The 24197-nt window shown below is 40.0% G+C and overlaps 1 long non-coding RNA gene across 1 annotated transcript in view; it reads left to right on the forward strand.

Moving 5' to 3' along the window:
* Positions 1-16029, forward strand: part of LOC112450886 — a 37614-nt gene extending 21585 nt beyond the window's left edge. Inside the window, exons 2-3 of the long non-coding RNA XR_003039614.2 lie at positions 11297-11392; positions 15888-16029. This is a non-coding gene — a long non-coding RNA (uncharacterized LOC112450886). The remainder of the gene's footprint in view (positions 1-11296; positions 11393-15887) is intronic.
* Positions 16030-24197: the final 8168 nt, after the last annotated feature.

A 24197-nucleotide genomic window follows, 5' to 3' on the forward strand; every position in this document is an offset into this window, starting at 1 on the left:
CACACACACACACGCACACACTGAAGCACGCAAAACACACATTGATTCGCACACCTAAATACATTCACTCATCCCCTCCGGTGCATGGCCTTACTCTGTCGCACGTTATTTTTTGGAGAGGAAAAAAGAAAAAAAAAAATCACCTTTTCTCGAGTTAAAACCTAATTCTGAAGGAATTTATGAAGTAAAAATAAGTGTTAATCGTTGTCACGCATCAAAAATGTGCAGCAGCTTTCTTTTCTAGGATTGTAAAACTTGTAGAGGACATTTTGTTTCTCTTAAATTTCCTTTGATCTCATTTAACTTTTAACAGCTACGAATCCCAATCATCTGACGGAATAAATTATTTCCAGAGAACACATTAAAAAAACCCACAGCATTTCAAATTATGCAAAACTTTTTATTCCATAGTTATCATATTTGACAATAAAGACAACAATGGAAACTGTGCAGCAAGGCGAATAGTTTCTCTGCTTTACATATTTAGATGCTACAGGTAACCTTTATTGGTGTTATTCCAGAAGCTTCACTGAACACTAATACCCTTGTCTTTACTGAATTTTGTCACAATTTTGTTCCTGTTCTCCACGGTTTGAGTGACTCCTTCTCCCGGCCCCCCCACGGGTTCAACGGCAGCGAGAGGGCAGCCTGACAACTTATTGACAAACCTAAGCAGTACTCAACGAAAAAAACGCCCCAAATACTCAGCTTTAAGTGATTCCCCTGGGAGCGTAACGGAGCAGCTTTGCAGCTCGCGTGGAGGGCTGCGAGATGCCCATTTATCTTCCTAAAGCTCACATTCAATCTCCATCACACTGTCAGATGGAAATGAGACCCGCTCTTTTGTACCATTCACACCCCTAGAAGTGCTACTCAGTGGCCCCGCTTTTCGGGATGACAAAAAGACTCATTAGAGAAGGACTGAAGTGTATAGGAGAGGAGGAGGATGGTCTGCGGCCCCCGGTTGGTTTTGTAGCACACTGTGTTATACGTCTGCGGCGTTAATATCTGCGCTGAGCAGTGTGGGAATCGGGCACGGCAGCAGATGATCCCCTGCTATGGGTGTCTCAACATACTCAACGATCCATAATGCGGGCCTTATGAAACTGATGGGCCAGAACACTGTCTCTATTCTGAAAGGCACAAAGCATTTGACAAGGCTGTTAGGACTTTGTCTGACCACAGCCACCTGATTAGACTAATGCTGCGGATTTGGGTTTGTAGCGAGCAGGAAATAGACATTCTGAGCATTTTTGCACACTTAGACCAGTCTTAATTTGTTTTAATAAACTGACTTTAGGTGGATGTTCGCTGACAGAAACTCTTCAACACTAACTGAACCATGTCTATCAGGCAGCTTTGAAACAATTATTTTATTTTTCATATACTTTCGTTAACCATGTCATTTTTTTAAACACTTTACTAAAGCACACTGGTCGGCTTTGAGAACAAGAGCGAGCCTAACAGCGTTTTTCTGAAACAAAATATTTGGATGAGCTTCATTTTTAGAGGTCCTCTAATTGATCTTAAGCACTCAGCAGGCGCTTCATGTAAATATAAACCATAAAGTTATCCTCACGAGTATCACCTAAAACCGCAAGATCAGCTTAATGCAATCAGGTTCACTTTTAAATCGAATTCCTCAAACATTTCTAGCATTGTCCAAGTGTTCGCCCCCACCCTTCACCTCTGTGTGTGATTTTTATGTCAAGACTCCCTCCTCTTCTAATAAAAGCTCGGTAAACTGCTTAAAGGACCATTACGTCTCCTTGCTTCCTCCGTCGTAATGGGTTAAGCAGTCAACCCAAGCAGTTAATGTAAGTTAAGAGGCTGTAAACAGTCAAGTCTTGAACAATAGCGCTGCAGGAAAATATGTTTTCAATGCTTTCTTTAAGTTTTATTTTATTTTGTATAAGCAGGACACAAATGCCACTTATGGTAAATGAACATAATAAAGCTTAGATTCAGACCAGGAGGCTGAAAAAAAATCATTAATTTGGTGAAATATTTGAATAAACAAATTACAGTTTTTAAAATTATGATGAAAATCACATTTGAGTCATTTATGCTGTTTTATTTGTAAAAAAACAAAACAAAAAAAACTTTTAGTTTAATTTACCAGTTGAGGTCAGTTTCTAGATGAGCCACAAAAAGAATCATAGCAACAAGATTTACTCCAAATGTTTTCGAACTGAACCCAGACCAAAGTAGAAAAAGAAAGCTCAGGACAATATGATTAAGTGGAACATAAATAAGTTCAAATAATGCGCTCCTGACAGCTTTTTAAAGACCTCACCTCTGAATATTAAAGTTTTACATAACATGACACAGTATCAATAGAATTTGATGTTAATTATGCATCAATTGAAGCATTTCAATAAATGTAATTATTCAAAGTTTGTCAGGTGACAGGAGATCACCTTTACAGTATTTTTTTCTCAGTTTCATTGTAATTAAAAAAAAAAAAAACTCTCAAGTTTGGGGTCTAATTTTTCAAAGTTCCTAACAAAGAAAAAAAAAAGAAGTGAGAAAATCAATAAGCCATTTTAGTCTCTATCTATCAAAGCGGATTCCTTCTTGTCTGTTTTAAAGTGGGGATGTGGCACTTTAATAGGATAGCGCAGGGCTGTTTGAAATGTATGCCAATGATTCCTGTCATTTCATGGCAGCCTGGCCATGGTTCACTGAGCACCCACTTCTCCCCTGTCAGCTCGACTGAAGACAAGCATTTAGTTGCAAACTTTGAGCAGGTTGCGCAAACCAGAAATGATGTGACTGCTACTTCCAATCCCCATCCTTCTCTTTCATGCTGCAATGCCACTGGCGGTCAAAGAAAAGGAGACAAGGGTGCGCTTTCCCTCATTTAACCGGAGAACATGCTGATTTAGTAAAAAAAAAAAACCCTTTAAGGGCAAAAAGACGAAGGGCGGCGGGATGACAGTAAAAGAAAGTATGGGTGGGGCGGGGGATAAGGTAAGGTGGGAAAAGTTTAGCACAGAAGAAGTAAGAGGCTGACCTTTTGTGCAGCGTGTTTAGTGACAGATTCTTAAATCTGAATTATATTTTACTTGGTTTACTTCTCAATATTTAGAAAACTTAAAAAAAAAGCTTCTCAAGAATGTAGTTATTTACAAGGTATTGATTTGAAATCGGAGCCTAACAATTTTTTTCTTTTACCAAACAGTTTTTGCGTATTACCACGGGACCATGGAGTCAGTATCAAGAATCCCCGCTGGTTAGCTGACAGTTGGGTTGCGTCAAGGCCACGGCCCTATATTTTCTGCCTTGTAGCACACCAAAGTAAAATCGCTTGTCAGGCTGAGGTGTCTGTGAGCTGACAAGATGCCCCAGTGACATTTCAGCTCGAAAGAGCAAGTGTCTTGCAACCGAGTGGTCAAATATCAGAGAATAGGTCAAGCAGGGCGGAGCTGAGTGCTATCCGGAAGGCCGGTCTCTGCGAAACGCCAAACGCCCCCTTGACTTTGACAAGTGGGACTGCTGGGGGGTCAGCGGGGGCAGTGCAGGGGCGGCAGTGCGACGGAACAAAGTGATGTTCTGTTGGGCATGGCCAGACAGTGTGCACCTTATTGGCTTCAAAAGGGAAAAGACATTGACATTGATTAATCTTCTTAACCCTCTTGAACATGAAGAGAGGGGTGTGGTGCTTAGAGAGGACGAGGGGAGGGGGGGGTTGGCAGCCCCGTAAGATGGGCCACTCCAGTGGTTTGTACGGAGCATGGCCCCCTGAAATGTGCGCTGACATTCATTAGAATATCTTTGACACCTATCATGGGGGGAGTCAGCAAGGCTGGAAAAGGAGAGCCCCGTCTCCGGTGATCTCAGTTACCCCCCCTCCCATAAAAAAAAAGTAATTTAGACCAGCTTCTTGCTAGTGTAAGTTTATTAAGAAAAGACAAAGCCTCATGTTGGTTTAGTTAAGTGGACCAACTTTAATTAGAAGATTTAAAAAGCAGCCCAGAGTCTGCAAATAAAGGTGTATTAGCCACAATTGTTGACATTGCTGTATTTGGACATTCAGCACTTTTTTGAACAGTAACGTGTCATTTCTGTGGGCCGGTTGCTGTTACAAATACTACAAAGAAGCATTTATGTTTAATCCTCAATGTTTTTCTGTCGTTTTGTTGAATTTTAATAGAAATGGAAAGAGAGAGGGATCAAAACAGAAGAAGAAGAGAGGAGGAAAAGCATGTGTCAGAATCTTGACAGCCATCAAGGCAGTACGCTGGTGCTGACATAAATATTTAACAACGAGGGGCAACCTACAGCTTGTCATGTCACGGCCGTGATTAGGGTGAACGGTGACCCCCTCTCATATAACATGGTTTCATGTTGGAGGGTGGCGGAGGGAGGGGTATGTGTCAGTGCTTCACGGACTCCACATCAGAGGACGGACGGTGCTCCCCTTAACCCACATTTCCATAAAGCCATTCCTTTGGAACAGTGTTCCCCACAGGCCAGGTCTCTCTACCTGCTTATCCTCCATCACCGGGTGGGACAGAGTCCTCGCAAAGGCGGCTGTCTGCGAGACAAAAAAAGATGACACGTGTTGGAGGAGCGTGTGCACGTCACTCGGCTTGACATTAGACCTCTTAAGAGCCTGGCGGTGTACGTCCAGCAGAGGGGCTGTTTATCATTCAGCAAACATCATTTAGTTGTTTCTCATCGATCGGTTTAAAAATGTTTTTCCAATGTAATGTCATTGTTTGCAGACCGTCAATGGTGAGCCCCCTGTGAATAATTCCAGCCTTAATTAGAAAGAAATCCATACGTGGAACTTAACTTGCAAACAGGATCACAGTACCTTGAAGAAACAATTACATAGCAAAGAGAGGTAATCAATTGCTCAGCCTCGCCATGAAATGTCACCAAGTGAAACTGATATTACCCAAAAGCATTTATTAATTGCTTTTTTTTTTACCCAAGAACAGAGGAGCAACTAACGAAAGGGTAACACAACATTGAGGAGTTACATTGATGTTTTTCTGCAAAAACAAAAAGAAAAAAAGCCTCACATCTTTACCTTAATCTTAGTTACTGTTTCAGCAGTTCACTTTTGCAGCTGGCATCTTTTGTTTTTATCCTTAAAAGGAAAGTTCAGATTATTCCAAGTGGGTTTCTGTGGAAAGATTATGAATAATTAATATCTTACTTGTTGCAGTTAGCTCTTCGTATGACCTGACTTTAGAGAAATAGAGACTAGCTCTGACCAGACAGATGAGCTAATGGTTGGTCACAGTTGGAGCGGTTACAAAGTGGAAACACCCCTAGTCCCAAAAGTTTCAGTGCGGTTCATGTAAATGCTATTTTATAAACCTTTACACCACCATCAGTTTTGCATCACACAGTTAGTCTGGCAGAATTAACAAAAAATTCAACCAAAAGGGATGGATGCTCAGCTCAGAGTGCTACAGCTAGCTGCTGCTAATACCCATAAAATTCTATAAATACACTGTAATGGGATTTTACCCCAGCATAAAAGTGTTTACATGACATTTTAGAGATTAGAATTGTGTTAAGACAGCAGTAATCCACATATGGAAGTGGCTCTGTTGTGACTAGCCCTTAGCTCATCAACTCAGTCAGAATTTAACTTTATTTCCTGAAACTGAAACAAAGAGCCGTCTACAAGACGTAAAATAATCATTTTTCATGTTTCCACAAAAATGCACTTTAAAAAATTTGAAATTACCCCTTTAACTCCCAGGCTTTTCAGATGTTCTGTTAATCTACATGAAACCTTATAATATAAAACAAGGTGACGCAGGGTCACTTTGCCATTCATTTTTAAGCACACCTACAACTTGACAGAGGAGAAGCGGATGTGCTTTCAGAGCAACAAGTTGCACAAGTTTATAATTTATTACAGGTTTATTGGGGTCATGCCTCCCAACTGTAGCCCAACACATTCATCATACTATAATGTTAACCTCCAGTATTGATTTGTTGCCATGGCCCTGAAGAAAACGCATTATGTCTAAAAACTACAAAACACCCTTTTTATAATGCAATTACTTTGATTTTTATTTTCTCTGAATTGAATCGAAAATAAACAGAAACTTTGTCAAAACAAAAGAAGGCCTTTTAATTTTAGAACAAAACAAAATTGTCTTTCACCACAGAAATAGGACAGAAGTTCTTGACACAATGTAATTTACCTTCAGCGCCAGGGAGTTTACTCCTTTTCCAGTAGGCTGAGCTGATAGCTCTTCCGGTAGATGACATATTACACCAGCTCTGTGGTCGTGCCCAGGCTCCATCTCTCCAGTTCTTTGTCCAGTCACAAATCATTCTGTGGGCTCCCTTAAGTGCATCTGTGTTTGTTAAGTGCCCCAAAGACTGTGGTGTTAATCTAATTCACTCTTAACTCTTTTTTTTTTTTTTTTTTTAAGAGCAGTTGCCGTGTGGCTGGGTGGTTAAAGGAGGATCGTGACACACCTGGGGTGAAAGTGAAATAATTCTCCCAAGGTGCAGGAGAGAGATGAACTTGAAACAAACAACACGAGAGGGGATCGAGATGGGCTGTGAGTGCTGTTTACCTGTCCCTGTAGTCGTTTACACCCTCACACCCTCACATACACACACTTAGGCAGACACTCATGCACACATCGTCGCATATAGCAAGAGACAAAAGTCCCTGATTAAATTTTAATTCAGAGCCTTTTTAGGCCAGCCCTATTGTCTTTCCCATTAAAGTCTCAGGGATACTGGTGTCTCCCTTGTGAACGGTGACAATAGAAGGCCCTCGTATGCTTCCTTCTCCATCTCTCTGGCAGGGAGACGGAAGTGGGATGTTATTATTATTTCATGGCTCAGAAGAGTCCGCTGCCCACTTTAGGGCATGGTCACAGCAGTGGAGCATCCTGCTCAGGGAATGCTCTGAGAGGCGCTCTGAGTGCACAGACATTGTTCACTTCAGGTCGTGTGCCATTTTCTTACAAGCCCTGTGAGCGTAAGAGAAGCGTTGTTAGTTCAGCCTTGTTTGGCATGGGAGGACAAGAAAAGCATTTAGTGCTCCAGAGGAGGTTAAAGGTGACCGGCGGAGTAATGGACAGCCACACTCTAAAGGCCTGTTCGCAGGACACACCTGCAAGGCGAACGCAACATCACCTTCAAATCGTACCAGTCGTTCGGCCAGTGTGGCAAATTTTACACGAGTGATCATAAGCCTTTTAGTGCTTTCATGTCTTTGTGCAAGAGGACAGAGGGGACATTACAGAAACAGGTGTCACAGGTTAGCTCAGTTCTCACCTGTTCTTCAACTCAAATTTGTCAAAGAAATTAGTCTGTGACCGTCATTATAAGACTGCTTGTGGATATGTAGTAAAAGCTAAAAAAAAAAAAAAAGGAAAGTCTTTTTTATTGTTTTAAAATATTAAACACCAGCTAGCACTTTGGAATCATAAAGGTCCTAAATTGTCCCAGTTTTTACTTTTTCCCCCAGTGTGCACAATCCTAACACTCCACACAGCCTGGTCTCTTCTAAGTATTACTTTGTGCAAAGGTTAAAGGCTCTGGATCAGAGATGCTCAACAGCATCTTCCAGAGGGCCGTTTTGATGTAGCAGAAGTAATGGAAGGGCCAGATATTGAACTGAAACATAAACACACCGAACTACCTGCATGTTTCATAAAATACCATATAACCAACAAATATGCACACTCAGCAAAGGCTTGCTCTGTTTCCCCCATCATATGGCAACATGTAGGTAACTTAATACTGCACACAAGTGAAAGAATTGTGACTTGTAGAGACAAAAAGTGTTCACATTTAAATAGGTTCAGTTTTTCTTCACTTTGAAGGGTTATTAACTGAGCACAGGCCTTTGTATCTCTAAACAATGCAAGTCAGTGGTTCCTTAATGAGTAGCACCTCAGAAAAGACTAAGCTCACCAAGAACCACCTACTGCAACAGGCATTAAAAACAGTAAACTTACAAGATTATATATATATATATATATATATATGACATAAAAGAGCAACGTGGCCAAACCTCTACCCTTAGTTGAAGGGTTTCATGTATTTGTTGTGGATGGTTAGGGTTGCTTGGGCTCTTCTCGTTGGCCTAACTGAACACATAACTTGAGCCACATTTTCTCACTCTTTTGATTCATTCAAGAGACTTTACTGGCACTCACTAAGTAGTTAACCATTGCCCTTCCACGGGGATTCTCAAAACAATGTCAATTGCAGTTCTTTTCAAGGAAGATCCACTTGGAGCTAAGATCGTAATCAGCTTGAACAGCTCATCTTTTTCTCTGTCTGTTGCTTTTTACCTTCTGTCACAGTTCAGCTTATGATGGTTAATCAGCTTGTAATTTAACTTGTAACCAGTTGATGCTAAATTTTCTTCTGCCCACCACTAGAAGGATCCTCAGCACCACAAGTGGTACTTGGACTGCAGTTCGGGAAACATGCCTGCAGACCAATTAATTCGCTCAGACTCACTTGGAGGTGACTCGTCAAGTATTTAATCACTTTTGAGCTTTAGGAGCTGTGAAAAGGAGCAAATAACAAGCTTTCTATTGTTGTAAGTGGAGACAGAGGGATCAGCAGGTCACCTGGTTGGATCCATTCAGTTAACTGGAGGAGTTGCAGAATTGTTTAAGCTTCTTCATGTACTTTTCTTCCCCCGTTTCATTTCATTGAAAGAATAACTAAAAGGTCGTATGAAATGCTGTCAAAACTTTCTTCAGAGTAATGATCCTGTGTGACTGCCTCATTACACCAGGCATGAGGGTTCTAATGAAAATGAGCCTTTTGGCTAAATATTTACAAATTAATAATAACCATTCTTCTTTTTTTTTAATTAAGCAAAATAATATAATTCTTTACTTTAACTAGTACCTATATTATATTCTAACAACATACCAACAGTGTTGTTTTATGTTCAGCCTTTTGTGTAGGTCTAAATTGTTAATATATTTTATTTAATGACTATATGATTAGGACACAACTTATCAGATAATCTACTGTTATGACGCCATACATGTCTTGATCTTTAAGATTGCGAAAAACTGTCATCAGCAGATCATTTTTATTTGTTTTTTTGGTGCTGTCAATTTGCGTTCTCTGTGACCTTCACTTGCAAATTATGCTAAGGATATGTTCAGATGATATATAGGCTTTTAGACATGTTTACTGCTTTATATAAGTTAAAAGAGTAAACCTGATTCAGATCTCATATATAATGGTTTAAGTTTCTTTCTTTGTTTTAATCTAGTGTTAAAAATAGCATCAGACTGACGAACACTCTAACTGCTCCAAAACCTCCACAAGGGACAACTTAGTAAATGTGATAAATGCAAGCGACAAATTCATTGTCACTAAACGTTAATATGCTTATTGTTTTGTTTTTTTTTTATATAACTTTTGGTTAAAAGAATTCTCAAAATCCAAATAAGTTGGGGGTAGGGGGTCTAAATTTATAGTCTGTCACCGTTCCAAAGTGCAAACATATTTCTGAGCCGGTTAGTGTCGGGCCTTGCAGGGTTTGTGCCGTGTTCATGTTTCAGCTTTGATGACAATCTGTGGACAGATGTCAGGAGCACTTGTATTCACAGTCATGCCCTTCACTCTGTCACAGTGAAAAGCTGCATCGTTGCACATTAGGGAGAGTTCGACACACCTATCGTGCCTGCGGGGCATGAAAGTAGAGCCCTGCACAGACACCTCGCCTCGCTGCGGTGCATTCACACATATCTATTTAGGTAGCTTACCACTTCAACCAAAATGGATTAAAGCAGTATTTAGTAGTACTGATCACATCATACGGAGTTATAATACTTTTCATGTAAAGCTGCAGATACTAAATAGGAAAATTAAAGCACTGGTGTGTTCAGGCGTCTTCTGTTTTGTTTTTGTTTTTTTACTCTCAACTGTATTTTCTGCAAAAATACTGAAAACCGCTTTCAGTAGAACTTCCCTGCTGCTGGAGGGTTTTGCCATGTGAGCACACAGACACACACAGAAATGTACAAAGTGAGAACAACCACACAGCCAAGGGTGGCAAACGACACGTGCTTCTTTTCTTTAGCTGTTGTTGCACTAATCTACAAAGACGAACACACAACTAAAATAAATTGTACTCTGGACTTGTTCCCTGTTCTCGCAAAAGGAACTACCTTAACAATATGTATAAGGATTTTTTTTTTGTTTATTTCACTATAACTGATCCTCAATAAGTCATATTCAAAGTCATAATTAAAAAATAAAACAATCATTGTCTAATTTTTTTATTTCTCCTCAGTTGACGAGTCCTATTACACGATTTAAAAAAAAGAGCCCACAAATCATTGTCCTAAAACAGCCATAATCAAGCCCTTTGTGTAAAAGCAGGACAAAATGTATGCACATATTCCTCTGCTGCAACCTTTCATCAACCATTGTTTGGGGAGTTGTTAGCTGCCTGTGCATTTTTGAAGACATCTCTGAGTATAATTAATGAAAAAAAAAAAAGAATAGACTAGCTGTGACCTTTGGGCGAGTGATTGACACAGATAGACAGTTACAATCTTTTAACCTTCAGAAATGTCAGGAAGCACCTAAAGTGTGTGGCGAGCCCCGCTGACACCTGTCCTCTCTCCTCGCGCGGCTCCGTGCCACAGCGCGCGAGTTACCTCATGTTGACGATCGCCGTATTGATTTGTTTGTGGAGAGATTGTGGTTCCTATTAAATATTCACAGCTTGTTTTTTCCCTTTCACCATCGCTTTATTGTAAAAAGCAATTTGTCTCCTCTGCTCCTCATGAGTTGTCCTCGGCTTACGAGTTGTAGGAACATAAAAGCGAACCCCTTCCAGTGTTAATTTTTAAAAACTCCGTTCTTTGGAATCTCTAAATTCCCTCAGATCTTTTTGCTGTTAGCTTATTTTGACTAAAGCAGGGCTTCAAGTAACAATGTGAAGAAGCCTCTTTACACGGATCTGCCCATGTTGCTGCTCTGAACTCTGAGGGAGTTCATAGGAGTGGCCATCTTTACAACCCCTGTAATGGATTTGTAGGGTAATTTTGGGGGATTTTTCTACAGCAAAAACATCAAGCGTTGGAGATATCACGTTGAGGCTCAACTTCGCGCCCATTTCTGTCATCCAACTTTAAGCGTTTTGGTATTGATTTCAGAAGACAGCAAAACTTTTGTCTTTTTCTCCTCTTTCGCTTGTTTTTGTTTCAACAGAACATTGTTAAAGCGGTAGAAGAAGAAGAAGCTTGGGCAGATTAAAGCATTCCTTTTCAAAAACTTTTATTTTGCTCATTCATAATTCTGATATTCCCAGCAGAGCCCGGGCTGACGTCTTTGCTGCCGTCTGAGTGATTAGGTGTGGCTGCGGAGGCCAGCTTCCTACCCCCCGTCTTCGGCAGGCCCCTAATTTCATGTGAGTAGCTGAAAGGATGTGTTTGCGTTTATTTGCGCTTTTTATGTTGGAAAAACTTCAAAGGCTGCCCCCACCCCACCCCATCTCCTCTTCACCTATCATCAGTGACAGATAGCGCATCCTGGGAAACGGAGTGAATCAGTATCTTTCTTTATTTATTTGCTCTCCGTCTGAAGATGAAATGCATCGCGCGCCGCACCCGCTCTCAGACAACATAAAGGAGCAAGGAAGTGATATTAGTAGGGGATGCAGGTGAAGGGAGTCCGTTAATATGTTAATGTAATCCTCCTGTTAGGTGTCTCCAATCCCCTGAAGATGGGCAGTAATCAGTTTGTTCCTGTCTGCTGGCTTCCTGGGAGGGAAAGGCGGCACTAATCAGAAGTGGCGTAGCACTCGCGGATGCCAGGAAAAGACGAGGGGGTGGGTGGTGCGATGACACCTCATGGATTTATTACCTCCAAATCTCCAATCTGAGCGGAGTGAATCGGGTATAAAAGCAGCAAAATAAATAAAGCTAACCACCGTGTTAACTAAACGTGAGCCCGAAGAACATAGCCTGCTTGAGCCCTGGTTTGAAAGCTAAAGTTGTTTCTACACTTTAGAATTTCTGTATCTTTTCACCGTGGCTTTATGATTTGTATCAGACACCACTATTCTATTTTTACTATAAATAATGGAATAAATGAGAATGTTTTTGTGTCATTTAGCTTCTTCTATGTTTTGTAAATGTTTGTTTTCGTAAGTGACACATACCTGTACTAATTATTTAAAACCTATTGATGAAAACTGAGCAAGTGTGTAATTTAGGCTTTATTTTTCTTTTGTGATTTAAAAAAACCCCCAGATAGTTCAGATCTTTAGATGTGGGACTCTTTGAAGAAGTTATGAACAAATAATGTCTTACCTACTGCAGATACGTCTTTGAATGTTCTCAGTTTGGACAAATGGATATTTAGCCCAATATCTTTAAATTTATTTGAGTTGTAGCCATTTTTGTGTAGGCTAATGTTGATTAGCTGTGGCAGCCATATTAAATTGGACTGACTCCAAAACTGAACCCATTCTAATAAAACCTTCTGCAAGTTTTATTAGAATGTGTTCAGTGGTTCAGGACATACTCTGGAAACAGACAGACACACAAACACACACATACATGTACTGAGAGACATGGGCAAAAACATCATCTACCACCTGTGCTTTTCGGCTACAATAAATGTTCAGCTATACTAGTCACTTGTTTATAAAACTGGATTTTAATCTAATAACTAATAAAAGTTATTTGCACACTAATATGGAGCAGAGCCTTGCTGCCAGTTTATACACACTACAAATGCTGTCAAGAAATAAACACGGTAGGTCGCAAGAAAACATTTCATAAGTCAGAAACTCCTCATTATTGTTGAGTTATTTGTCATAAATTCTCCAGTCTTTTGTTTTGGTGTTTATGTTTCGTTTTCATTATGTGGCACCATACATCCGCACCATGTGGTGTGCTTGTTAGGCCATGGCCCTAATAAGTTTTGAAATTGAGCTCCGCATTAAGGCTGTGACCTTTTGATGTAACAAAACTGACCTTTTCACCCAAAAACATTCACCTTTGACCCGCGTCTTTTCTCCATGCTCTGAGTTCAGGGTATGAATTTAGTATTGATTATGATTCGTCTTAATGACGGTAAAATATTGAGTTGTTTTCACTTTGTGTCGACGCAGTGGAAGATGAGGCTTGAAGCAGATTGTCAGAGGACTAGAGCTCTGAACCACCTCTTTGTTGATCATCGGCCCTTTTGTGTGATCTTTTTCCTCTTTAAATCAAATACCTTTTAGTATAAATTCTTTTGCAGTGATTTCTCTTTCCATTGTGGTAAATAGATATTATATTTTTGGAAAACAATGTGAAGCTCAACTGAATGCAGTATTTTTTTCCCCCCTCTTCAGGTGCAGTTGTTTTTTGTCTTTGTCTGTCAATGTGTCAGTCTTATTGTTTTTTTTCTCACTGTGGTCAGTCAGTGAGCAGGCGAGTCACTCGAGCAATATGTATTTGTAGTTGTCTCTCTGTGTGTGTGTGTGTGTTTGAGTGTGCACGCTCGCTGCACAATAGGACAGTGAGGTAAAGGTCAGTGTGATGAGTTCAGGAATGACAGGAAACAATGAACCTTCCCAGGTCCAGTAAATTAACCCATGTCAGGGGCTGCTCATTCCTGCTGATCAATACTGAACACTTTGCTTTCAGAAAATGAGGGTCATCCTCCTTGGGCTCCAGCCTCCCGGGGGACGGACAGGAACGCTGATAAAACAATCACCATAAAGAGGTTCCAGACTCCCAACGAGAGAGCCGGAGCTGAAGGCTCCCTCAGTGTGTGTGTGTGTGTGCTAAAGAGCCACTTGCTCTCCTGCAGCCCCCCTACCCCTGCTCTCTCTGCTCTGACAGGGGCATGGTCGATAAAGTGGATTTGAGATATAAATGTTTCCCAGAGCCCTCTCCATCACTTTAAGACACCTGCAGGCTGGTACACAGTGACACAAAGGGAAGCTCTGTTCTGCTTTCTCTGTCACGCCCTCGGAGGAAACGGCTGAGAAAGTTCCTCCCAAAATGATGAGTGCTATAAGTACAACATGCAATCTCTGACCGCTTTGGTGCCTTGCTTTTTAAATATCTCTCTCAAAATCCCCAGATGTAAGTGCAGACTAAAAAAGAATCCTCTGAGGAAAAAAAAATGTACTTGGGAGTTAAGGAAGTCAGATAAAGTGTCCTTCGAATCTGCAACAGAAGCTTTTTCTGGGGATACTTTTTATTCACGCCAGTGCGTGAGCTCGAGGAAATATGGATCAGAATGGATCAATAGTCTTAAAGAAAAGCTCCAGCTGAGGTAAAGATATTTATAGTCCGCAGAAGATAAATCCTAATCATTTTTGTGATCCCTAACTTGTCATCTAGTGACACAGACAGGCCCATATAGGCTTGTTTTTCTGTTTCACACCGATGACTTCATGTTGTAACACTGAGCAGGCATCCAAACGTTTTTTCTTTTTTCCAATTTTAGGGACTGTTGCAGCTCACATAAATTACAAGTTTGATTACTCCGAACACAGATATGTGGACTTTGTTTATGTACTGTAACACTTTTCTGGAGCACTCAAATTACATTTTAGACCACGTTCAATCCTTTACAAAATATTTATACTCCGTATAAACAGCACTTCTTCTACACAGTCATACATCAGCACAGGGGCAGTTAAATGGAATTTGTGCTTGTCCGTCATTTAGTCCGTTCTCCTGTGGACTATCTCGTGCACATGGGTGCCTGACTATCTTATAAAATGGGGGAACAAAGACGACAAACCAGTATGACAGGTCAGTGTAAAGGACGATTGTGCAGGAGACACAAGTTCAAATTGTCGTAAAAGAAGCCTTTTTTTGTTTTTGTTTTCCCACTTTTTATGAACTTGCTGATAGCTTGTACTCTTAATTAGCACAACCTATCCACAAAGTCATCAAAGTTCTTATTCTCTTCTATCTGATTTGCTAAACTGTAGCAAGTTTTAACACCCCCAAAAAAACGTTTTTACACCTCCACAGCTGAACACTGTCTGAGTAGTGAGGCAGTGGCTTCTGGTGTTCTGCTGGGTTGGGTAAAGTGCAGCAATTATTATTAGTATTATTATTATTTAGTTAGTGTTTTTGGCTGCTCCTTCCTGCAGGGCTCGCCACAGCGAGTGAACTCACGGCAGACGCCCTTTCTGCCATAACCTGGGCTCGAACCTTAAGCCTCAGGATTGCGAGACTGCGGCCCCATTGCAAATATTTTTAAAATGAATTGTTTTAGTTTATAACTACGAAAGTAAAATTAGAATCATAAACTACCTGCTTTTATCTTATTGGTGGGACTAAAACATGGTTTTAAGTCAAAAAAATGGGTAAAATAAACACGAGTTAGTGCCCCCAGCCTAGAAAATAAAGGAGCAGTTGCTCTACAGATCACGTACCCACGTGCGTTCGGCCCTGAATTTTGTGATCATGCAGGCTGTGCACCCCAACAATGCTGCGTGTAAAACTCCCAGGAATCACCAAAACCCACAAAAAAATGAGTCAAACTGCAAGCAGTTGAAGAAAGACAACAGGGATGCTTAATTTAAGAAAATACCCTTGCAAATGGTGTTGTGCACAATAGATTATTTATTACTCTTGTACCAAAATAACAGAAAGAAAAAAAAAGGCCAAATATTTTCATTTTTTACACCAAAGTGTGACCTGTGCAGCTTTAAGTTAAACACTGTGGTGCAGCTGATCCACAGTATCAACACAGACAAGTGTGGGTCAACGAGGTCCCAATGGTTTTGTGTTCACAGACATGGAGATGACATGTTGACGCCTATAGAACTTTAGCTAAACACTCTGGCTAGACGAGGAAACACCAAATTCTAAGATTCTCATAACATTTGTCTTTCTATCCATCCCTCTATCCATTCATTTTCTTTACCTGCTTCTCCTTTCCAGGCTGCGGGGAGCTGGTGCCTGTCTCCAGGAATCATTGTGTGAGAGGTGAGGTACACCCTGGACAGCTCACAAATCCATCACAAGAACAACATTAATTCAGAACATGTTATTACTATAATGTATACATTTAATATGTTACTTAAAAACCTGCACAATGCATTTCTATGATACTGTGTTAGCATTAAAGTTGATGATGATGGTTATATAATTTTGGCAAACATGGTAATTATTTAATGACCACTTTTAAGACATCTGGTTTACTTGGGAGATATGTGGGAATAATAGTATTTAGCCATTTTTGAAACCAAATTCAGACTTTTTCTTTTGACCCTTCCAGGAAGTGTAAAATTTCTTCCATAATTTTACTTGCAGATTGATTTCTTGTCTGCAAATGCAGTCAGAAAAAAAATAAAGGTAACTTGTTTTTTGAAACTTATGTCATACAGTATTTCTCAGTATTAGTATCTGATATGGGTGCTGCTCTCATTTCGTTTTTGTTGAGTCCAAAAAATTAACGTCATACTTTTTCCAATTTCTACCAGGGGTAGCCTGGTAGCCTTAGTATTTTCTGCTGGCTCTTACTGTAATGATGTAATAAAATTATGTGGAGTTAGACACACACACGTGCACTCAGTCGTTGATGCCTCCTGACCTCAGCTTGCGGTTGCTGCTGGCTGCCCGGAGCATCTTAAAGGCTTAGATAAACTGAGCTGGAAACTGGTTGGGGCTGGCCCATCGGCCCGGAGAAAGTGCTTGGAGCAGCAGATGCAGTGGCGGCTCAGGGAGCCCTTTTTCCATTAGGAGTCATTTCCAGGTCCACCCTGAGCCAGTGACAAAGTGGTTTCTGCGTCTTCATTTTCTGCTGATCCTGTGTGAGCCGGAGGGAGGGAGGGACTGTCATCAGTTACTTCTGCTGCTGCCCTCCTAATTGCAGCCAACTGTCGATGTGTGCAATGGACCTTTTTCAGGCCTACATTATTTATTGGGAGAAAAATATTGTATTGATTTTGGATGGCTCAGTGAGGTATAAGCGATGTTGCTAAAGAGCTGACGAGACACTCCAAAAACTTTTAGAACCGTTTCATAACGGCATGTTATACATGCAAAGGTAACATATTTGAATGTTCAGCCGAAGAGATAAAAGTTCTGACCGGTTTCTCCTTTTCCGGTTTACACATCCCTGCCGGTGGCTAAGTCCTTTGTTTTTGCCATCTTTTGGGGCGAAAAAAAAAAAAATGCACATGGAAGTAAAAAAATAACACACAAAACAAACAGGTTGGAGAGTGTTTTGTTTTTAAGCCAGATTGTGAGAGAGTCTCTCTCATATGAAAAAGTAACTTCTTTTTTTTAAATGTGCATTCTAATTTGTGTAGCTTTGTACACCTCCGGGACCTTAAGGTGGGACCGAAGGATTGCTGCTGACCCCTCCCACCCTGGAAATAAACTTTTAGAAGCAGTTCTCTCTAACCGGAGGCTTCGGTTCATCAGAACGAGTGCCTCACATCACAAAAACAGTTTCTTCCCATCAGCTGTTGGACTATTAAACAATATATTCTGTGTTTTTATCAAAGCACCTTCCAAAACAAATGTACTTATGCTGTGTTCAGTTTACTTCAGAAGTCGGAACTCGGATCTGAGAATGACATGGCTTGAAAGTTTTCCAGTTGCCATTTGGAAAACCAGTAGAATTTGCTTCTGGTTGTGCTCCACGAGCAGGCAACGCAAGCTGATAACAGTGGGTCTCACTGCACTCTGCGCTTTCAAGCACTGTAGCAACATGTTCGCTAATAATATTTGAGGGCTGGGGCCGGTCAGGAATTGCCAACTTTCCATGTCAGAATTCTGACTTTGGGGGGGGGGAGCTCCAGTTTCTGAGTTTCCAATTTGAAACTGAAAAAATTCCAACTTCCGAGCACAACTGGAACACAGCATTACAACCAGACTGTTCAACTTCCTTCTACACTTTTGCACATTTTAATTCTAAATTTATGCTTTTTGCATATTTTTATGCAAACCTTTTTGCGCCATGTCCCTAGAGGACACATTTCTTGTTGCGTTAACTTGGCAACAAACCTAATTCTGAAATGTCCCCCGTACCCTGTAACTTAAAACTTCATCCATGTTTGCTGCAGCTGACTAAAGCTCGTGCTGACTTCTCAGTTTTTGGCCCACTGCTCAAAAACGTTTCAGCGCAGTTTTATGTCTTTATTAAAAGTCTCCCTCAGTGGTATGTAGGTTGATTTTGAGTTGAAATTTAACCCAAAATACTCGTCAGAGAGTAAGCGATGTGCTGTATAGGATTAGCTACTGGGAAAAGATACATTCTTACCTGTGTGTGAATGATTTGTTTTGGGTTGGTTTGGTTGAAATGGAGCAAATGGGCAGCAGGGCATAAACTAACCTTTTTAATTCATTTATTTTTTATTAGTTATGTAGTGCCTACATCTCACTGTACTTCCCTGTAGTGTTTTGCTTCACAGATTGATAAAATTGACTGCACAAACCCAGCTTTCTAGATGTTTGTTCTCCGTCAGTCTCAGCACCTTAATCGTGACTCTGGCCATGATTTTTATGTGTTTTGATCTCGTCAGTTCATACTTTATGATGTATGCAAGAACCTTTCTTGTTCTCAGTGCACTGACTTGCCACACCATCTAATTCCCTCCAGTTTTTGGCACACTGGAGAAATTTGTTTGCAATCTTTTTTTTCTTCTTTTTTTCCCCCCAATGCAGTGATCTCATCATTTGTAAAGACTCCTGGTTGATGTGTGAGCACATTAGATCTCTTTAGGGGCGCTGACGTTCAACGCCTTTTTTTTTTTTGGTTTTGGGCTCCAGCTGTGAGCGCTCCGCGAATCCCAGGTGTGATGCAAAGAACCAGAATGCTGCACTAAGCGGAATATCGAAGGTTCATAATGAAACACATGCAGTGTGTGAGGGGAGTGACACTTTTCAGACGTTTTACAAAGCTAACATGTCACATAAAATCAATCTCACTATAAAATACACCATATGATGTTTAGCACTGCTGCAATAAAGAAAAAAGGAGAAGAAATCACATCCTTACTGAAAACAGAAACTGTTTGCCAAACTACTAATTCCTTGTGTTTAACAATGGTTTTCAAATAAAACAGTTTGGCCTTCTGAGGTGATTGAAGACAAGGACTTTGTAAACCGCTTTTCCCCCTCTCTTTCCCGCTTTCAACTCAGACCCTGTGCCTAACATACCTGCAATGTTTGATTCCATGTAATTGAAACAAGGTGAGTGCGGTTCCTTGCCAGCCCATGGCCTCCCCATTTAAGGCAATGTTTGTGCTGCTAAAGCGGCTAATGAATCCAAGTTTTGGGAGCTGGCACAGTGACTACCCTCAGCGATGCCTGAAAGCGCCCCAGGATGCTGTCCCCTTCCCCTTCCACGCAGCTGTGAAAAGTTTAAAAAGCCCGACCCCATAACATGAAACGGTGAGGGCGAATACAAGTACAATTAAAAAGGGGGGAAAATATTGCTTTGGCATCCTGAGGTCATTATCCGCAGTTTATTGCCATTTGTACAGTGCTTTTATTTTGCTTTTATACGAGGAGGGTTGGCCTTTAATTGCATCATTTGCTTGTTTTTTCCTTGCAGCATTTTTTTTAATTTCTAAATGCTCGTTTGCGTCAGGGGAGAAGAAAGTTGATGACCTTTTGAGTTTCCCCAACAGAATAAACACTGTGATCATGGGATTCTTCATTAATGACAAGAGGAATTATGGAGAAAACGTTCCCTTTGCTAAGATACAAAGAAAAGGCAGGAATTTCTTTTAAATTGATAGCTCAAATCTTTTGAAGTGAAGACAAGATTGTGAACAAATAATATCTTACCTGTTGTAGATGGCTTTTTGAATGATCTAAAGTTTGGAGAAATAAAATTTAATTCTGTTTAGATTGATGAACTAACAGTTAATCCTTGTGGGGCTAAGACCAAAGGAAATTGCTGCTATCTTAAAAAGAAAAATCCAGATGAAAAAATTAATAGCAGTTCATGCTAACGCTATTTTATAAAGATACATTGATGTTAAATTTGCATTGTATGGCAATTTTAAAAAAAAAACCATCCTGTTTTGCAAGAGTATAAAACAGCAGCAACACCTAGCTGTAGCACTTCTGGTGCAGTTTGGGACACATCCTGTAAGAATATTATATTTCTGCTGGGATAATTGTGTAATATGAAACTCATGGCAGTGTAAGGTTTATTAAAAAGATATCACAATCTGCTATGAAATCTATGAGAATTTAGTTCTTTCCAGACAGCAGCAGTTCTGCTCGGACTAGCTAGTAGCTCATCAATGTGATAAGAATTAAACTCTGAATGGAAGTCATTCAAAAAAAACTATTTAAAACATATAATTGTACATAATTTTTTCACAGAACCTGACTTCAGAAGGTCTGAACTATCTTGAGAAATCTGCTTGCATTGTGTGATTTAACTGCAGCTGGTTGGGTATATTGTGAATATATACTCAAGTGTCATCCCATTCCTAATCCGTAGGGTTTAATATGATGTTGGCAGGTATTACAGCTTCAACTCTTCTGGTAAGGCTTTCCACAAGGTTTGGGAGTGTGCTTATGGGAATTTTTGACCAGTTTTCCAGAAGAACATTTGTGCATCTGGTGTTGGGCGAGAGGGCCTGGCTCGCAGTCTCTGTCCCAATTCATATCGAAGGTGTTCTGTTGAGGTCAGGACTCTGTGCCGGCCAGCCAAGTTCTTCCACACCAGACTTGCTCATCCATGTCTTTATGGACCTTGCTTTGTCCCCTGGTGCTTAGTCATATTGGAAGACTTGTCCATCGGATTCCCAGACAGAAGCACGATTCATCACTCCAAAAGAGACATGTCTCCACAGCTCTAGAATCCAGTGGTGGCGTTCTTTACATCTCTGCACCCGACACTTTGCATTGCACTTGCTGATGGAAGGCTTGTATGCAGCTGCTCCGCCACAAAAACCCATCCCATAAAGCTCTCTATGCACTGTTCTTGAGCTAATCTGAAGGCCACATGAAGTTTGGAGGTCTGTAGCGACTGACTCTGCAGAACGTTGGTGACCATTTTTAACTCTGCTCCTCAGCATCCACTAAGCTCACTTTGTGATTTTACATGACTGAGTTGCTGTTGTTCCCAATTGCTTCCATTTTGTTATGACCACTAACAGCTGACTGTGGCATATTTAGTAGTGAGGAAATTTCACGACTGGACTTATTGCATAGGTGCCATCCTATCACGCTACCACATTCTTTCACAAATGTTAATTGAAGCAGTCTGCATGCTTAGGTGCTTGATTTTATACACCTGTGGCCATGGAAGTGATTGGAACACCTGAATTCAATGATTTGAATGGGTGAGTGAATACTTTTGGCAATATAGTGTATCTGAGATCACAATTATGCTTGGGAGGAAAATGTACTTTTCAACAACAGTACTTTTCTTGTATGTGTTACTCAGTTGAACCTTTTGAGTAACAGTCTTAATCTGCTAACTAGACCAGATTTCAGTCTAACTAATTGGCCTTATCCAGAGGCTCTCCTGGGCTCCTTGAGGTAACGACTGACTGAATGCTGGAGATGGATGTTATCTTGTGGTTTGTAGCTCCACTGGGCATTCAAACACCATTAATGTTGCTGGATAGACACAGACAGGACGCCCATTATGAACTAGAAATGATGTTCGCATGACTCATCAGCATTTGTGCCACGACAAAAGTGCATTTTTAATAACACAGACTGTGAGTATGGCGACCGTATGCGGGTAGACTGACGCACGAATGTTAAGAGATGTCAAAGCACCTGTCCATTTCAAAGAATTTAGCTGATTTTTACTTACCGAAGCAATGGAATTACCACATTCAATAAAGATCAAGTATAATCTGCTTTTATTCTTTCATAGATCTACGAACAACACGATCGGGGGCGAGTGCAGTTAGTGTTAAGTTGTTACTAACATTAACTGGCCAGTTCTAGTAACACAGACATCATCATCATCCAAAGGGATCAAATTATGTTCTGGTAGACAGGCCAGTTTTACTGACCAGCTTTAAATATGTTAGAGAGTCATAACACCAACCTGTTCACCTTTGTTTACTTCCATCATCCTGCACATTGACCCCACAGACGTCTGTCTAATTTTTCACATTTTTCTGCTCTCTGCAGAAGATATTGTTGAAGCTGACATTGACATATGTATGATAATAATTAGGCTATGTTAATTCATCACTTCATAAGACTATTTTTTTTAAATTTGTCTTTATGAGCTTTTGTATGCTGACATTTGGAGACTCTTTCTCCAAGCTTACAGCAATGTTTACATTTAATGTTTATTTTAGATGTGAAAGTATTTTATATATAGTGGTGGTTTGGGAGTTTTTATATTTTTATTTTTAATAGCCTAACCAGGGACTGGGTCTGCAGGTTAGCAGTTGGCTTTAAGGCCAATATTCAGGGCAACAGTTACATCATCATGTAACATTGATTTGTAGATTGGCTTTGATTTAAAAAAAAGTCAAATAAATAAATGTATTCTGCTAAAGGTTTGCCAAACAAAGAGACAAAACACAAAATAAACAAGCAAATCAAAAAATTGATTTGTTAGTTATTTTGGCCACAATAACTCTGTAAAAAAACCAGTTCTTTTTCTGAACAAGCTATATTAAACAATTAAAAAACAATCTGTAATATGTAGTTTATGCTATATTGCTATAGTACTGCTCCATAATGAGATTTTGTAATCGTGGCATTTTGATTTCACTCCACAAAAAACAAATACATTTAAATTAATCATGTGTATTTTTCTTTGCCATAAATTTGATATTTGAAATCAGCTTGTGTCATATTTTACTGTAAAGTATACATTTATGTCTCAAAGAATGTAGCAACCTCTCTCACAGATATGAGCTAGTTCTTGATTTTAGCAATTCATTAGACAAAATTATTTATTATTATATTATATACAAAACAACCCAAAAACAAAACCCTTCCCTCCAAGGTTTCCCCTTCCTAAAAAATCTGTCTGCATCTTGTGCTCATAACATATTAGAAGAGTGTGTGTAAGAGTGTGTGTGTGTGTTTTATCGCAGGATTCAAGCCTTAGCAGGACCACTGATAAAATAATAATTTTGGTTCATAAAGCACATTACAGCAGTCTTTCTTTGGAGCACAAAGACAACTTCATCTGACATCCCAGCATTTCACTGATTGAAAACATCAATTTAGATAATAAAAAGCCCCACAAATTGCCGGCGCAGTATTAGACCCTAATTAGATTACACCCCTCCCCTCCTTTACAGTTAACTGATAATTATCACGAAGACACGATTCACATGCCCATTTGCTAACAGATACGTTCAAGTTATTAAAATAATCAGCTGCAAAATAAATCCATCCCGAATTGATTGTGGACTGTGCTGATTGAGGCGTGGTATTATTTGGAGGTTGAGTCCAGTGTGGGAGTGATCATTAGGAAATGAATGGGAACTATTTTTATTCTGGAGAAAAGGCTTAAAGGAGTTGGGGGGGGGGCTTCACACTGAAACAGACCTTAATGAAGAGCTCCCATGTCTTAGCAAGGAGCTTGTGCTATTGGGGAATTTTATTTCCAAGTTAAATTATGTTTTTAAAGTGAAGTCTTTGAGTTGGGGAATTTGTGAGGCATTCCCATCACTTTTCCTGCAAACCTTCATTCGTCCGATGCAGTTTGTCCTTCACGCTCTCTCTTTGTACCCAGGTTTTCATGGTTAAAATGTTCAATTATTTTATTTGCATGCAACTTTTTCTGTTGCTTTGATTTGGTAAAAAGAAGAAGAAAAAAAATCAATGCTGATTAGCCTGATAATATGATTATGTGCATGATGGATTGATCTTTACTCTTAAAGCAGTCAATGTTGTTTAGGTTAGAGTCTATAGGCGTTCTTTCACCCCAAATCACATTAATACCTAATCACCCAGAATGATGGAGGAAACTAAAGACCATGATGAATGGGAGATTAATGCCAAAATATGTGTCTGATAATTAAAGACTGTGAGTGTGTGTGTCTGTGTGTGTGTGTTATTTTTACATTTTGATATTTAAAAAAGACCTTAAAATTCGGGAAAAATTTCACAGCTTAAGGCAATGCAGCCTTCATGAATGTGCAAATATCTTGATTTTAGTAAATATGAGATTAAACACAAAATCAGCCAAATTTTTCTGTCTGTTTAATGTTGTGCTCCATTCAAATAGAACGCAGACATAAAGAGTAAAGAGCTGTCTGAGCTGTGTGACTTACTGAAGCAGTGGGCGCA

This window comes from Kryptolebias marmoratus, linkage group LG3 (assembly GCF_001649575.2).
Source record: "Kryptolebias marmoratus isolate JLee-2015 linkage group LG3, ASM164957v2, whole genome shotgun sequence".
Taxonomy (NCBI): domain Eukaryota; kingdom Metazoa; phylum Chordata; class Actinopteri; order Cyprinodontiformes; family Rivulidae; genus Kryptolebias; species Kryptolebias marmoratus.